Here is a 14,747-nt window from a genome sequence, read left to right on the forward strand (position 1 = left end):
ACTGGCAGCTGAAATACTGGCAGGCGAAGCCGTTGAAGCTACTGACAATGCAAGTACTGGCAATTGAGGCCGGGGAAGCTACTGGGAGCTGAAATACTGACATGTGAAGGTGTCGAAACTGCTGGCAAGGAAGGTACTGGCAAGTGAAGCCGTTGAAGCTACTGGCAGGTAAGGTACTGGCAAGTGCAGCCGTTGAAGCTACTGGCAAGGCAAGTACTGGCAAGTGAAGCCGTTGAAGCTACTGGCAAGGCAAGTACTGGCAAGTGAAGCCGTTGAAGCTACTGGCAAGGCAAGTACTGGCAAATGAAGCCGTTGAAGCTACTGGCAAGGCAAGTTCGGGCAATTGAGGCTTGGGAAGCTACTGGCAGTTGTATTACTGGCCGGCGAAGCCATCGAAGCTACTGGCAGGGAACGTACTGGCAACTGAAGCCGTTGAAGCTACTGGCAGGTAAGGTAATGGCAAGTGAAGCCGTTGAAGCTACTGGCAGGGCAAGTACTGGCAAGTGATGGCTGGGAAGCTACTGGCAGTTGAATTACTGGCCGGCGAAGCCATTGAAGCTACAGGCAGGGAAGGTACTGTCAAGTGAAGCCGTTGAAGCTACTGGTAGGTCAAGTACTGTCAAGTGAGGCCAGGGAAGCTACTGGCAGTTGAATTACTGGCCGGCAAAGCCATTGAAGCTACTGGCAGGGAAGGTACTGGCAAGTGAAGCCGTTGAAGCTACTGGCAAGGCAAGTACTGGCAAGTGAAGCCGTTGAAGCTACTGACAATGCAAGTACTGGCAATTGAGGCCGGGGAAGCTACTGGGAGTTGAAATACTGACATGTGAAGGTGTTGAAACTGCTGGCAAGGAAGGTACTGGCAAGTGAAGCCGTTGAAGCTACTGGCAGGTAAGGTACTGGCAAGTGAAGCCGTTGAAGCTACTGGCAGGGCAAGTACTGGCAAGTGAGGCCTGGGAAGCTACTGGCAGTTGAACTACTGGCCGGCGAAGCCATTGAAGCTACAGGCAGGGAAGGTACTGGCAAGTGAAGCCGTTGAAGCTACTGGTAGGTCAAGTACTGTCAAGTGAGGCTAGGGAAGCTACTGGCAGTTGAATTACTGGCCGGCAAAGCCATTGAAGCTACTGGCAGGGAAGTTACTGGCCCGCGAAGCCATTGAAGCTACTGGCAGGGAAGGTAATGGCCGGCGAAGCCATTGAAGCTACTTGTAGGGAAGGTACTGGCAAGTGAAGACATTGAAGCTACTTGTAGGGAAGGTCGGGGCAAGTGAAGCCGTTGAAGCTACTGGCAAGGCAAGTACTGGCAAGTGAAGCCGTTGAAGCTACTGGCAAGGCAAGTACTGGCAAGTGAAGCCATTGAAGCTACTGGCAAGGCAAGTACTGGCAATTGAGGCCGGGGAAGCTACTGGGAGCTGAAATACTGACATGTGAAGGTGTCGAAACTGCTGGCAAGGAAGGTACTGGCAAGTGAAGCCGTTGAAGCTACTGGCAGGGAAGGTACTGGCAAGTGAAGCCGTTGAAGCTACTGGCAGGTAAGGTACTGGCAAGTGAAGCCGTTGAAGCTACTGGCAGGGCAAGTACTTGCAAGTGAAGCCGTTGAAGCTACTGGCAGTTGAATTACTGGCCGGCGAAGCCATTGAAGCTACAGGCAGGGAAGGTACTGGCAAGTGAAGCTGTTGAAGCTACTGGTAGGTCAAGTACTGTCAAGTGAGGGAAGGGAAGCTACTGGCAGTTGAATTACTGGCTGGCAAAGCCATTGAAGCTACAGGTAGGGAAGGTACTGGCAAGTGAAGACATTGAAGCTACTTGTAGGGAACGTACTGGCAAGTGAAGCTGTTGAAGCTACAGGCAGGTAAGGTAATGGCAAGTAAAGCCGTTGAAGCTACTGTCAGGGCAAGTACTGGCAAGTGAGGTCTGGGAAGCTACTGGCAGTTGAATTACTGGCCGGCGAAGCCATTGAAGCTACAGGCAGGGAAGGTACTGGCAAGTGAAGACGTTGAAACTTCTGGAAACATAAGTCCTGGGAATTGAGGACGTGGAAGCTACTGGGAGTTGAAATACTGACATGGGAAGGCGTTGAAACTGCTGGCAGGGAAGGTACTGGCAAGTGAAGCTGTTGAAGCTACTGGCAAGGCAAGTACTGGCAAGTGAAGCCGTTGAAGCTACTGGCAAGGCAAGTACTGGCAATTGAGGCCGGGGAATCTACTGGCAGCTGAAATACTGGCAGGCGAAGCCGTTGAAGCTACTGACAATTCAAGTACTGGCAATTGAGGCCGGGGAAGCTACTGGGAGCTGAAATACTGACATGTGAAGGTGTTGAAGCTACTGGCAGAGAAGGTACTGGCAAGTGAAGCTGTTGAAGCTACTGGCAGGGCAAGTACTGGCAATTGAGGACTTGGAAGCTACTGGTAGTTGAATAACTAGCCGGCGAAGCCAATGACGATACTGGAAGTCTAGGTACTGGCAAGTGAAGGCATTGAAACTGCTGGCAGGGAAGGTACTGGCAAGTGAAGCCGTTGAAGCTACTGGCAAGGCAAGTTCGGGCAATTGAGGCTTGGGAAGCTACTGGCAGTTGTATTACTGGCCGGCGAATCCATCGAAGCTACTGGCAGGGAAGGTACTGGCAAGTGAAGCCGTTGAAGCTCCTGGCAAGGCAAGTTCGGGCAATTGAGGCTTGGGAAGCTACTGGCAGTTGTATTACTGGCCGGCGAAGCCATCGAAGCTACTGGCAGGGAAGGTACTGGCAACTGAAGCCGTTGAAGCTACTGGCAGGTAAGGTACTGGCAAGTGAAGCCGTTGAAGCTACTGGCACGGCAAGTACTGGCAAGTGATGGCTGGGAAGCTACTGGCAGTTGAATTACTGGCCGGCGAAGCCGTTGAAGCTACAGGCAGGGAAGGTACTGTCAAGTTAAGCCGTTGAAGCTACTGGTAGGTCAAGTACTGTCAAGTGAGGCCAGGGAAGCTACTGGCAGTTGAATTACTGGCCGGCAAAGCCATTGAAGCTACTGGCAGGGAAGGTACTGGCCGGCAAAGCCATTGAAGCTACTGGCAGGGAAGGTACTGGCAAGTGAAGCCGTTGAAGCTACTGGCAAGGCAAGTACTGGCAAGTGAAGCCGTTGAAGCTACTGGCAAGGCAAGTACTGGCAAATGAAGCCGTTGAAGCTACTGGCAAGGCAAGTTCGGGCAATTGAGGCTTGGGAAGCTACTGGCAGTTGTATTACTGGCCGGCGAAGCCATCGAAGCTACTGGCAGGGAACGTACTGGCAACTGAAGCCGTTGAAGCTACTGGCAGGTAAGGTAATGGCAAGTGAAGCCGTTGAAGCTACTGGCAGGGCAAGTACTGGCAAGTGATGGCTGGGAAGCTACTGGCAGTTGAATTACTGGCCGGCGAAGCCATTGAAGCTACAGGCAGGGAAGGTACTGTCAAGTGAAGCCGTTGAAGCTACTGGTAGGTCAAGTACAGTCAAGTGAGGCCAGGGAAGCTACTGGCAGTTGAATTACTGGCCGGCGAAGCCATTGAAGCTACTGGCATAGAAGGCACTGGCAAGTGAAGCCGTTGAAGCTACTGGCAGGGAAGGTACTGGCTAGTGAAGCCGTTGAAGCTACTGGCAGGGCAAGTACTGGCAAGTGAGGCCTGGGGAGCTACTGGCAAGGCAAGTACTGGCAAGTGAAGCCGTTGAAGCTACTGGCAAGGCAAGTACTGGCAAGTGAAACCGTTGAAGCTACTGGCAAGGCAAGTACTGCCAATTGAGGCCTTGGAAGCTACTGGCAGCTGAAATACTGGCAGGCGAAGGCGTTGAAGCTACTGACAATGCAAGTACTGGCAATTGAGGCCGGGGAAGCTACTGGGAGCTGAAATACTGACATGTGAAGGTCTTGAAGCTGCTGGCAGGGAAGGTACTGGCAAGTGAAGCCGTTGAAGCTACGGGCAGGGAAGGTACTGGCAAGTGAATCCTTTGAAGCTACTGGCAGGGCAAGTACTGGCAAGTGAGGCCTGGGGAGCTACTGGCAGTTGAATTACTGGATGGCAAAGCCATTGAATCTACAGGCAGGGAAGGTACTGGCAAGTGATGCTGTTGAAGCTACTGGCAAGGAAGGTACTGGCAAGTGAAGCCGTTGAAGCTACTGGAAGGGAAGGTACTGGCACGTGAAGCCGTTGAAGCTACTGGAATGGAAGGTACTGGCAAGTGAAGCCATTGAAGCTACTGGCAGGGCAGGTACTGGCAAGTTAGGGCTGGGAAGCTTCTGGCCGTTGAAGCTACTGGCCGGCGAAGCCATTGAAGCTACAGGCATGGAAGGTACTGGCAAGTGAAGCCGTTAAAGCTACTGGCAGGTAAGGTACTGGCAAGTGAAGCCGTTGAAGCTACTGGCAAGGCAAGTACTGGCAACTGAAGCCGTTGAATCTACTGGCAAGGCAAGTACTGGCAATTGAGGCCTGGGAAGCTACTGGCAGCTGAAATACTGGCAGGCGAAGCCGTTGAAGCTACTGACAATGCATGTACTTGCAATTGAGGCCGGGGAAGCTACTGGGAACTTAAATACTGACATGTGAAGGTGTTGAAACTGCTGGCAGGGAAGGTACTGGCAAGTGAAGCCGTTGAAGCTACTGGCATTGCAAATACTTGCAAGTGAGGGCTGGGAAGCTACTGGCAGTTGAATTTCTGGCCGGCAAAGCCATTGACGCTATTGGCAGGGAAGGTACTGGCAAGTGAAGCCGTTGATGCTACTGGCAAGGCAAGTACTGGCAAGTGAGGGCTGGGAAAGCTACTGGCAGTTGAATTACTGGCCGTCGAAGCCATTGAAGCTACAGGCATGGAAGGTACTGGCAAGTGAAGCCGTTAAAGCTACTGGCAGGTAAGGTACTGGCAAGTGAACCCATTGAAGCTACTGGCAGGGCAAGTACTGGCAAGTGAGGCCTGGGGAGCTACTGGCAGTTGAATTACTGGCCGGCGAAGCCATTGACGATATTGGCAGGCAAGGTACTGGCAAGTGAAGCCGTTGATGCTACTGGAAAGGCAAGTACTGGCAAGTGAGGGCTGGGAAGCTACTGGCAGTTGAATTACTGGCCGGCGAAGCCATTGAAGCTACAGGCGTGGAAGGTACTGGCAAGTGAAGCCGTTAAAGCTACTGGCAGGTAAGGTACTGGCAAGTGAAGCCGTTGAAGGTACTGGCAAGGCAAGTACTGGCAAGTGAAGCCGTTGAAGCTACTGGCAAGGCAAGTACTGGCAATTGAGGCCTGGGAAGCTACTGGCAGCTGAAATAATGGCAGGCGAAGCCGTTGAAGCTACTAGCAAGGGAAGTACTGGCAATTGAGGCTGTGGAAGCTACTCGCAGCTGAAATACTGGCAGGCGAAGCCGTTGAAGCTACTGACAATGCAAGTTCTGGCAATTGAGGCCGGTGAAGCTACTGGGAGCTGAAATACTGACCTGTAGAGGTGTTGAAACTGCTGGCAGGTAAGGTACTGGCAAGTAAAGCCGTTGAAGCTACTGGCAGGGAAGGTACTGGCAAGTGAAGCCGTTGAAGCTACTGGCAGGGCAAGTACTGGCAAGTGAGGCCTGGTAATTTACTGGCAGTTGAATTACTGGCCGGCGAAGCCATTGAAGCTACAGACAGGGAAGGTACTGGCAAGCCGTTGAAGCTACTGGTAGGTCAAGTACTGTCAAGTGAGGCGAGGGAAGCTACTGGCAGTTGAATTACTGGCCAGCAAAGCCATTGAAGCTACAGGCAGGGAAGGTACTGGCAAGTGAAGCCGTTGAAGCTACTGGCAGGGCAAGGACTGGCAAGTGAGGCCTGGGGAGCTACTGGCAGTTGAATTACTGGATGGCAAAGCCATTGAAGCTACTGGCAGGGAAGGTACTGGCACGTGAAGCCGTTGAAGCTTCTGGAATGGAAGGTAATGGCAAGTGAAGCCATTGAAGCTACTGGCAGGGCAGGTAATGGCAAGTGAGGGCTGGGAAGCTACTGGCAGTTGAATTACTGGCCGGCGAAGCCATTGAAGCAACAGGCATGGAAGGTACTGGCAAGTGAAGACGTTAAAGCTACTGGCAGGTAAGGTACTGGCAAGTGAAGCTGTTGAAGCTACTGACAATGCAAGTACTGGCAATTGAGGCCGGGGAAGCTACTGGGAGCTGAAATACTGACATGTGAAGGTGTTGAAACTGCTGGCAGGGAAGGTACTGGCAAGTGAAGCCGTTGAAGCTACTGGCAGGGCAAGTACTGGCAAGTGAGGGCTGGGAAGCTACTGGCAGTTGAATTACTGGCCGGCGAAGCCATTGAAACTACAGGCAGGGAAGGTACAGGCAAGTGAAGCCGTTGAAGCTACTGGTAGGTCAAGTACTGTCAAGTGAGGCCAGGGAAGCTACTGGCAGTTGAATTACTGGCCGGCAAAGCCATTGACGCTATTGGCAGGCAAGGTACTGGCAAGTGAAGCCGTTGAAGCTACTGACAATGCAAGTACTGGCAATTGAGGCCGGGGAAGCTACTGGGAGTTGAAATACTGACATGTGAAGATGTTGAAACTGCTGGCAAGGAAGGTACTGGCAAGTGAAGCCGTTGAAGCTACTGGCAGGTAAGGTACTGGCAAGTGAAGCCGTTGAAGCTACTGGCAGGGCAAGTACTGGCAAGTGAGGCCTGGGAAGCTACTGGCAGTTGAATTACTGGCTGGCGAAGCCATTGAAGCTACAGGTAGGGAAGGTACTGGCAAGTGAAGCCATAGAAGCTATTGGCAGGGAAGGTACTGGCCCGCGAAGCCATTGAAGCTACTGGCAGGGAAGGTACTGGCCGGCGAAGCCATTGAAGCTACTTGTAGGGAAGGTACTGGCAAGTGAAGACTTTGAAGCTACTTGTAGGGAAGGTCCTGGCAAGTGAAGCCGTTGAAGCTACTGGCAAGGCAAGTACTGGCAAGTGAAGCCGTTGAAGCTACTGGCAAGGCAAGTACTGGCAAGTGAAGCCATTGAAGCTACTGGCAAGGCAAGTACTGGCAATTGAGGCCGGGGAAGTTACTGGCAGCTGAAATACTGGCAGGCGAAGCCGTTGAAGCTACTGACAATGCAAGTACTGGCAATTGAGGCCGGGGAAGCTACTGGGAGCTGAAATACTGACATGTGAAGGTGTCGAAACTGCTGGCAAGGAAGGTACTGGCAAGTGAAGCCGTTGAAGCTACTGGCAGGTAAGGTACTGGCAAGTGCAGCCGTTGAAGCTACTGGCAAGGCAAGTACTGGCAAGTGAAGCCGTTGAAGCTACTGGCAAGGCAAGTACTGGCAAGTGAAGCCGTTGAAGCTACTGGCAAGGCAAGTACTGGCAAATGAAGCCGTTGAAGCTACTGGCAAGGCAAGTTCGGGCAATTGAGGCTTGGGAAGCTACTGGCAGTTGTATTACTGGCCGGCGAAGCCATCGAAGCTACTGGCAGGGAACGTACTGGCAACTGAAGCCGTTGAAGCTACTGGCAGGTAAGGTAATGGCAAGTGAAGCCGTTGAAGCTACTGGCAGGGCAAGTACTGGCAAGTGATGGCTGGGAAGCTACTGGCAGTTGAATTACTGGCCGGCGAAGCCATTGAAGCTACAGGCAGGGAAGGTACTGTCAAGTGAAGCCGTTGAAGCTACTGGTAGGTCAAGTACTGTCAAGTGAGGCCAGGGAAGCTACTGGCAGTTGAATTACTGGCCGGCAAAGCCATTGAAGCTACTGGCAGGGAAGGTACTGGCAAGTGAAGCCGTTGAAGCTACTGGCAAGGCAAGTACTGGCAAGTGAAGCCGTTGAAGCTACTGACAATGCAAGTACTGGCAATTGAGGCCGGGGAAGCTACTGGGAGTTGAAATACTGACATGTGAAGGTGTTGAAACTGCTGGCAAGGAAGGTACTGGCAAGTGAAGCCGTTGAAGCTACTGGCAGGTAAGGTACTGGCAAGTGAAGCCGTTGAAGCTACTGGCAGGGCAAGTACTGGCAAGTGAGGCCTGGGAAGCTACTGGCAGTTGAACTACTGGCCGGCGAAGCCATTGAAGCTACAGGCAGGGAAGGTACTGGCAAGTGAAGCCGTTGAAGCTACTGGTAGGTCAAGTACTGTCAAGTGAGGCTAGGGAAGCTACTGGCAGTTGAATTACTGGCCGGCAAAGCCATTGAAGCTACTGGCAGGGAAGTTACTGGCCCGCGAAGCCATTGAAGCTACTGGCAGGGAAGGTAATGGCCGGCGAAGCCATTGAAGCTACTTGTAGGGAAGGTACTGGCAAGTGAAGACATTGAAGCTACTTGTAGGGAAGGTCGGGGCAAGTGAAGCCGTTGAAGCTACTGGCAAGGCAAGTACTGGCAAGTGAAGCCGTTGAAGCTACTGGCAAGGCAAGTACTGGCAAGTGAAGCCATTGAAGCTACTGGCAAGGCAAGTACTGGCAATTGAGGCCGGGGAAGCTACTGGGAGCTGAAATACTGACATGTGAAGGTGTCGAAACTGCTGGCAAGGAAGGTACTGGCAAGTGAAGCCGTTGAAGCTACTGGCAGGGAAGGTACTGGCAAGTGAAGCCGTTGAAGCTACTGGCAGGTAAGGTACTGGCAAGTGAAGCCGTTGAAGCTACTGGCAGGGCAAGTACTTGCAAGTGAAGCCGTTGAAGCTACTGGCAGTTGAATTACTGGCCGGCGAAGCCATTGAAGCTACAGGCAGGGAAGGTACTGGCAAGTGAAGCTGTTGAAGCTACTGGTAGGTCAAGTACTGTCAAGTGAGGGAAGGGAAGCTACTGGCAGTTGAATTACTGGCTGGCAAAGCCATTGAAGCTACAGGTAGGGAAGGTACTGGCAAGTGAAGACATTGAAGCTACTTGTAGGGAACGTACTGGCAAGTGAAGCTGTTGAAGCTACAGGCAGGTAAGGTAATGGCAAGTAAAGCCGTTGAAGCTACTGTCAGGGCAAGTACTGGCAAGTGAGGTCTGGGAAGCTACTGGCAGTTGAATTACTGGCCGGCGAAGCCATTGAAGCTACAGGCAGGGAAGGTACTGGCAAGTGAAGACGTTGAAACTTCTGGAAACATAAGTCCTGGGAATTGAGGACGTGGAAGCTACTGGGAGTTGAAATACTGACATGGGAAGGCGTTGAAACTGCTGGCAGGGAAGGTACTGGCAAGTGAAGCTGTTGAAGCTACTGGCAAGGCAAGTACTGGCAAGTGAAGCCGTTGAAGCTACTGGCAAGGCAAGTACTGGCAATTGAGGCCGGGGAATCTACTGGCAGCTGAAATACTGGCAGGCGAAGCCGTTGAAGCTACTGACAATTCAAGTACTGGCAATTGAGGCCGGGGAAGCTACTGGGAGCTGAAATACTGACATGTGAAGGTGTTGAAGCTACTGGCAGAGAAGGTACTGGCAAGTGAAGCTGTTGAAGCTACTGGCAGGGCAAGTACTGGCAATTGAGGACTTGGAAGCTACTGGTAGTTGAATAACTAGCCGGCGAAGCCAATGACGATACTGGAAGTCTAGGTACTGGCAAGTGAAGGCATTGAAACTGCTGGCAGGGAAGGTACTGGCAAGTGAAGCCGTTGAAGCTACTGGCAAGGCAAGTTCGGGCAATTGAGGCTTGGGAAGCTACTGGCAGTTGTATTACTGGCCGGCGAATCCATCGAAGCTACTGGCAGGGAAGGTACTGGCAAGTGAAGCCGTTGAAGCTCCTGGCAAGGCAAGTTCGGGCAATTGAGGCTTGGGAAGCTACTGGCAGTTGTATTACTGGCCGGCGAAGCCATCGAAGCTACTGGCAGGGAAGGTACTGGCAACTGAAGCCGTTGAAGCTACTGGCAGGTAAGGTACTGGCAAGTGAAGCCGTTGAAGCTACTGGCACGGCAAGTACTGGCAAGTGATGGCTGGGAAGCTACTGGCAGTTGAATTACTGGCCGGCGAAGCCGTTGAAGCTACAGGCAGGGAAGGTACTGTCAAGTTAAGCCGTTGAAGCTACTGGTAGGTCAAGTACTGTCAAGTGAGGCCAGGGAAGCTACTGGCAGTTGAATTACTGGCCGGCAAAGCCATTGAAGCTACTGGCAGGGAAGGTACTGGCCGGCAAAGCCATTGAAGCTACTGGCAGGGAAGGTACTGGCAAGTGAAGCCGTTGAAGCTACTGGCAAGGCAAGTACTGGCAAGTGAAGCCGTTGAAGCTACTGGCAAGGCAAGTACTGGCAAATGAAGCCGTTGAAGCTACTGGCAAGGCAAGTTCGGGCAATTGAGGCTTGGGAAGCTACTGGCAGTTGTATTACTGGCCGGCGAAGCCATCGAAGCTACTGGCAGGGAACGTACTGGCAACTGAAGCCGTTGAAGCTACTGGCAGGTAAGGTAATGGCAAGTGAAGCCGTTGAAGCTACTGGCAGGGCAAGTACTGGCAAGTGATGGCTGGGAAGCTACTGGCAGTTGAATTACTGGCCGGCGAAGCCATTGAAGCTACAGGCAGGGAAGGTACTGTCAAGTGAAGCCGTTGAAGCTACTGGTAGGTCAAGTACAGTCAAGTGAGGCCAGGGAAGCTACTGGCAGTTGAATTACTGGCCGGCGAAGCCATTGAAGCTACTGGCATAGAAGGCACTGGCAAGTGAAGCCGTTGAAGCTACTGGCAGGGAAGGTACTGGCTAGTGAAGCCGTTGAAGCTACTGGCAGGGCAAGTACTGGCAAGTGAGGCCTGGGGAGCTACTGGCAAGGCAAGTACTGGCAAGTGAAGCCGTTGAAGCTACTGGCAAGGCAAGTACTGGCAAGTGAAACCGTTGAAGCTACTGGCAAGGCAAGTACTGCCAATTGAGGCCTTGGAAGCTACTGGCAGCTGAAATACTGGCAGGCGAAGGCGTTGAAGCTACTGACAATGCAAGTACTGGCAATTGAGGCCGGGGAAGCTACTGGGAGCTGAAATACTGACATGTGAAGGTCTTGAAGCTGCTGGCAGGGAAGGTACTGGCAAGTGAAGCCGTTGAAGCTACGGGCAGGGAAGGTACTGGCAAGTGAATCCTTTGAAGCTACTGGCAGGGCAAGTACTGGCAAGTGAGGCCTGGGGAGCTACTGGCAGTTGAATTACTGGATGGCAAAGCCATTGAATCTACAGGCAGGGAAGGTACTGGCAAGTGATGCTGTTGAAGCTACTGGCAAGGAAGGTACTGGCAAGTGAAGCCGTTGAAGCTACTGGAAGGGAAGGTACTGGCACGTGAAGCCGTTGAAGCTACTGGAATGGAAGGTACTGGCAAGTGAAGCCATTGAAGCTACTGGCAGGGCAGGTACTGGCAAGTTAGGGCTGGGAAGCTTCTGGCCGTTGAAGCTACTGGCCGGCGAAGCCATTGAAGCTACAGGCATGGAAGGTACTGGCAAGTGAAGCCGTTAAAGCTACTGGCAGGTAAGGTACTGGCAAGTGAAGCCGTTGAAGCTACTGGCAAGGCAAGTACTGGCAACTGAAGCCGTTGAATCAACTGGCAAGGCAAGTACTGGCAATTGAGGCCTGGGAAGCTACTGGCAGCTGAAATACTGGCAGGCGAAGCCGTTGAAGCTACTGACAATGCATGTACTTGCAATTGAGGCCGGGGAAGCTACTGGGAACTTAAATACTGACATGTGAAGGTGTTGAAACTGCTGGCAGGGAAGGTACTGGCAAGTGAAGCCGTTGAAGCTACTGGCATTGCAAATACTTGCAAGTGAGGGCTGGGAAGCTACTGGCAGTTGAATTTCTGGCCGGCAAAGCCATTGACGCTATTGGCAGGGAAGGTACTGGCAAGTGAAGCCGTTGATGCTACTGGCAAGGCAAGTACTGGCAAGTGAGGGCTGGGAAGCTACTGGCAGTTGAATTACTGGCCGTCGAAGCCATTGAAGCTACAGGCATGGAAGGTACTGGCAAGTGAAGCCGTTAAAGCTACTGGCAGGTAAGGTACTGGCAAGTGAACCCATTGAAGCTACTGGCAGGGCAAGTACTGGCAAGTGAGGCCTGGGGAGCTACTGGCAGTTGAATTACTGGCCGGCGAAGCCATTGACGATATTGGCAGGCAAGGTACTGGCAAGTGAAGCCGTTGATGCTACTGGAAAGGCAAGTACTGGCAAGTGAGGGCTGGGAAGCTACTGGCAGTTGAATTACTGGCCGGCGAAGCCATTGAAGCTACAGGCGTGGAAGGTACTGGCAAGTGAAGCCGTTAAAGCTACTGGCAGGTAAGGTACTGGCAAGTGAAGCCGTTGAAGGTACTGGCAAGGCAAGTACTGGCAAGTGAAGCCGTTGAAGCTACTGGCAAGGCAAGTACTGGCAATTGAGGCCTGGGAAGCTACTGGCAGCTGAAATAATGGCAGGCGAAGCCGTTGAAGCTACTAGCAAGGGAAGTACTGGCAATTGAGGCTGTGGAAGCTACTCGCAGCTGAAATACTGGCAGGCGAAGCCGTTGAAGCTACTGACAATGCAAGTTCTGGCAATTGAGGCCGGTGAAGCTACTGGGAGCTGAAATACTGACCTGTAGAGGTGTTGAAACTGCTGGCAGGTAAGGTACTGGCAAGTAAAGCCGTTGAAGCTACTGGCAGGGAAGGTACTGGCAAGTGAAGCCGTTGAAGCTACTGGCAGGGCAAGTACTGGCAAGTGAGGCCTGGTAATTTACTGGCAGTTGAATTACTGGCCGGCGAAGCCATTGAAGCTACAGACAGGGAAGGTACTGGCAAGCCGTTGAAGCTACTGGTAGGTCAAGTACTGTCAAGTGAGGCGAGGGAAGCTACTGGCAGTTGAATTACTGGCCAGCAAAGCCATTGAAGCTACAGGCAGGGAAGGTACTGGCAAGTGAAGCCGTTGAAGCTACTGGCAGGGCAAGGACTGGCAAGTGAGGCCTGGGGAGCTACTGGCAGTTGAATTACTGGATGGCAAAGCCATTGAAGCTACTGGCAGGGAAGGTACTGGCACGTGAAGCCGTTGAAGCTTCTGGAATGGAAGGTAATGGCAAGTGAAGCCATTGAAGCTACTGGCAGGGCAGGTAATGGCAAGTGAGGGCTGGGAAGCTACTGGCAGTTGAATTACTGGCCGGCGAAGCCATTGAAGCAACAGGCATGGAAGGTACTGGCAAGTGAAGACGTTAAAGCTACTGGCAGGTAAGGTACTGGCAAGTGAAGCTGTTGAAGCTACTGACAATGCAAGTACTGGCAATTGAGGCCGGGGAAGCTACTGGGAGCTGAAATACTGACATGTGAAGGTCTTGAAACTGCTGGCAGGGAAGGTACTGGCAAGTCATGCCGTTGAAGCTACTGGCAGGGAAGGTACTGGCAAGTGAAGCCGTTGAAGCTACTGGCAGGGCAAGTACTGGCAAGTGAGGCCTGGGGAGCTACTGGCAGTTGAATTACTGGATGGCAAAGCCATTGAATCTACAGGCAGGGAAGGTACTGGCAAGTGATGCTGTTGAAGCTACTGGCAAGGAAGGTACTGGCAAGTGAAGCCGTTGAAGCTACTGGCAGGGAAGGTACTGGCACGTGAAGCCGTTGAAGCTACTGGAATGGAAGGTACTGGCAAGTGAAGCCGTTGAAGCTACTGGCAGGGCAGGTACTGGCAAATAAGGGCTGGGAACCTACTGGCAGTTGAATTACTGGCCGGCTAAGCCATTGAAGCTACAGGCATAGAAGGCACTGGCAAGTGAAGCCGTTGAAGCTACTGGCAGGGAAGGTACTGGCAAGTGAAGCCGTTGAAGCTACTGGCAGGGCAGGTACTGGCAAATAAGGGCTGGGAACCTACTGGCAGTTGAATTACTGGCCGGCTAAGCCATTGAAGCTACAGGCATAGAAGGCACTGGCAAGTGAAGCCGTTGAAGCTACTGGCAGGGAAGGTACTGGCTAGTGAAGCCGTTGAAGCTACTGGCAAGGCAAGTACTGGCAAGTGAGGCCTGGGGAGCTACTGGCAGTTGAATTCCTAGCCGGCGAAGCCATTGACGTTACTGGAAGGCTAGGTACTGGCAAGTGAAGGCGTTGAAGCTACTGGCAAGGCAAGTACTGGCAAGTGAAGCCGTTGAAGCTACTGGCAAGGCAAGTACTGGCAAGTGAAGCCGTTGAAGCTACTTGCAAAGCAAGTACTGCCAATTGAGGCCTGGGAAGCTACTGGCAGCTGAAATACTGGCAGGCGAAGCCGTTGAAGCTACTGACAATGCAAGTACTGGCAATTGAGGCCGGGGAAGCTACTGGGAGCTGAAATACTGACATGTGAAGGTCTTGAAACTGCTGGCAGGTAAGGTACTGGCAAGTGAATCCGTTGAAGCTACTGGCAGGGCAAGTACTGGCAAGTGAGGCCTGGGGAGCTACTGGCAGTTGAATTACTGGATGGCAAAGCAATTGAATCTACAGGCAGGGAAGGTACTGGCAAGTGATGCTGTTGAAGCTACTGGCAAGGAAGGTACTGGCAAGTGAAGCCGTTGAAGCTACTGGCAGGGAAGGTACTGGCACGTGAAGCCGTTGAAGCTACTGGCAGGGCAAGTACTGGCAAGTGAGGGCTCGGAAGCTACTGGCAGTTGAATTTCTGGCCGGCAAAGCCATTGACGCTATTGGCAGGCAAGGTACTGGCAAGTGAAGCCGTTGATGCTACTGGCAAGGCAAGTACTGGCAAGTGAGGGCTGGGAAGCTACTGGCAGTTGAATTACTGGCCGTCGTAGGCATTGAAGCTACAGGTATGGAAGGTACTGGCAAGTGAAGCCGTTAAAGCTACTGGCAGGTAAGGTACTGGCAAGTGAACCCATTGAAGCTACTGGCAGGGCAAGTACTGGCAAGTGAGGCCTGGGGAGCTACTGGCAGTTGAATTACTGGCCGGCGAAGCCATT

Source organism: Elgaria multicarinata, chromosome 6 (genome assembly GCF_023053635.1).
Source record: "Elgaria multicarinata webbii isolate HBS135686 ecotype San Diego chromosome 6, rElgMul1.1.pri, whole genome shotgun sequence".
NCBI lineage: Eukaryota > Metazoa > Chordata > Lepidosauria > Squamata > Anguidae > Elgaria > Elgaria multicarinata.